Genomic DNA, 2,203 nt, shown 5'->3' on the forward strand with positions numbered 1-2,203 from the left:
TAAAGGATCACTTGGACAACGAAATATGGATCCCAGGTTACAACCTATACAGATGTGACAGAGTGAACAGGCTAAAGGGGGGGGGGTTGGCCTGTACATTGCAGAGTCACTTGTTTGCACAGAACTGCTAAATGCCTCAAATGATGTAGTGGAAGTTTTAGCAGTAAAGGTCGAGAACCAAAACCTAGTCATTGTGATAGTCTACAAGCCTCCGGATGCAACATCCCAGCAATTCCAGGAACAGCTGTTAAAAATTGACCACTGTCTGGAAAACCTTCCAGCTCCTGCACCCAACATCTTGCTCCTGGGGGATTTCAACTTAAGGCACCTAAAATGGAGGAATATAGCAAATAATATTGTTGCAGTAATAACACCAGGAGGCAGCTCTGATGAAAACTCACACTCACGCGAGCTTTTAAATCTCTGCACAAAATTCAATTTAAACCAGCAAATAATAGAGCCTACTAGACTGGAGAATACACTAGACCTCATCTTCACTAACAATGATGATCTGATAAGAAATATCACCATATCAAAAACAATATACTCAGATCACAACATAATTGAGGTTCAGTCATGTATGCGCGGAGCCCCAGACCGACATAAGGAGATTAGTCACGAGGGAGCATTCACCAAATTCAACTTCAATAACAAAAACATAAAGTGGGACCAAGTAAACCAAGTCCTAACCGATATAAGCTGGGAAGATATACTAAGCAACACAGACCCCAACTTATGCCTAGAACAGATTAACTCGGTGGCACTCGATGTATGCACAAGGCTTATTCCTCTAAGAAAAAGGAGGAGTAGATGTAAAACAGAAAGAGACAGGCGCTCCCTTTACAGGCGACGGAAAAGAATAACAGAGCGGCTAAAAGAGGTCAATATATCTGAAATGCGTAGGGAGACACTGGTCAGAGAAATAGCAAGCATCGAACTTAAGCTAAAAGAATCCTTTAGGAGTCAGGAATCGCGGGAAGAACTAAAAGCCATAAATGAAATCGAAAGAAACCCAAAGTATTTCTTCTCCTATGCCAAATCAAAATCGAGAACAACGTCCAGTATTGGGCCCCTACTTAAACAAGATGGGTCCTACACAGATGACAACAAGGAAATGAGTGAGCTACTCAAGTCCCAATATGACTCAGTTTTTAGCAAGCCGCTAACCAGACTGAGAGTCGAAGATCAAAATGAATTTTTTATGAGAGAGCCACAAAATTTGATTAACACAAGCCTATCCGATGTTATCCTGACGCCAAATGACTTCGAACAGGCGATAAATGACATGCCCATGCACTCTGCCCCAGGGCCAGACTCATGGAACTCTGTGTTCATCAAGAACTGCAAGAAGCCCCTATCACGAGCCTTTTCCATCCTATGGAGAGGGAGCATGGACACGGGGGTCGTCCCACAGTTACTAAAAACAACAGACATAGCCCCACTCCACAAAGGGGGCAGTAAAGCAACAGCAAAGAACTACAGACCAATAGCACTAACATCCCATATCATAAAAATCTTTGAAAGGGTCCTAAGAAGCAAGATCACCACGCATCTAGAAACCCATCAGTTACACAACCCAGGGCAACATGGGTTTAGAACAGGTCGCTCCTGTCTGTCTCAACTATTGGACCACTACGACAAGGTCCTAAATGCACTAGAAGACAAAAAGAATGCAGATGTAATATATACAGACTTTGCAAAAGCCTTCGACAAGTGTGACCATGGCGTAATAGCGCACAAAATGCGTGCTAAAGGAATAACAGGAAAAGTCGGTCGATGGATCTATAATTTCCTCACTAACAGAACACAGAGAGTAGTCGTCAACAGAGTAAAGTCCGAGGCAGCTACGGTGAAAAGCTCTGTTCCACAAGGCACAGTACTCGCTCCCATCTTGTTCCTCATCCTTATATCCGACATAGACAAGGATGTCAGCCACAGCACCGTGTCTTCCTTTGCAGATGACACCCGAATCTGCATGACAGTGTCTTCCATTGCAGACACTGCAAAGCTCCAGGCAGACATCAACCAAATCTTTCAGTGGGCTGCAGAAAACAATATGAAGTTCAACGATGAGAAATTTCAATTACTCAGATATGGTAAACATGAGGAAATTAAATCTTCATCAGAGTACAAAACAAATTCTGGCCACAAAATAGAGCGAAACACCAACGTCAAAGACCTGGGAGTGATCATGTCGGAGGAT

The sequence above is a fragment of the Cherax quadricarinatus genome, chromosome 34 (genome assembly GCF_038502225.1).
Source record: "Cherax quadricarinatus isolate ZL_2023a chromosome 34, ASM3850222v1, whole genome shotgun sequence".
NCBI lineage: Eukaryota > Metazoa > Arthropoda > Malacostraca > Decapoda > Parastacidae > Cherax > Cherax quadricarinatus.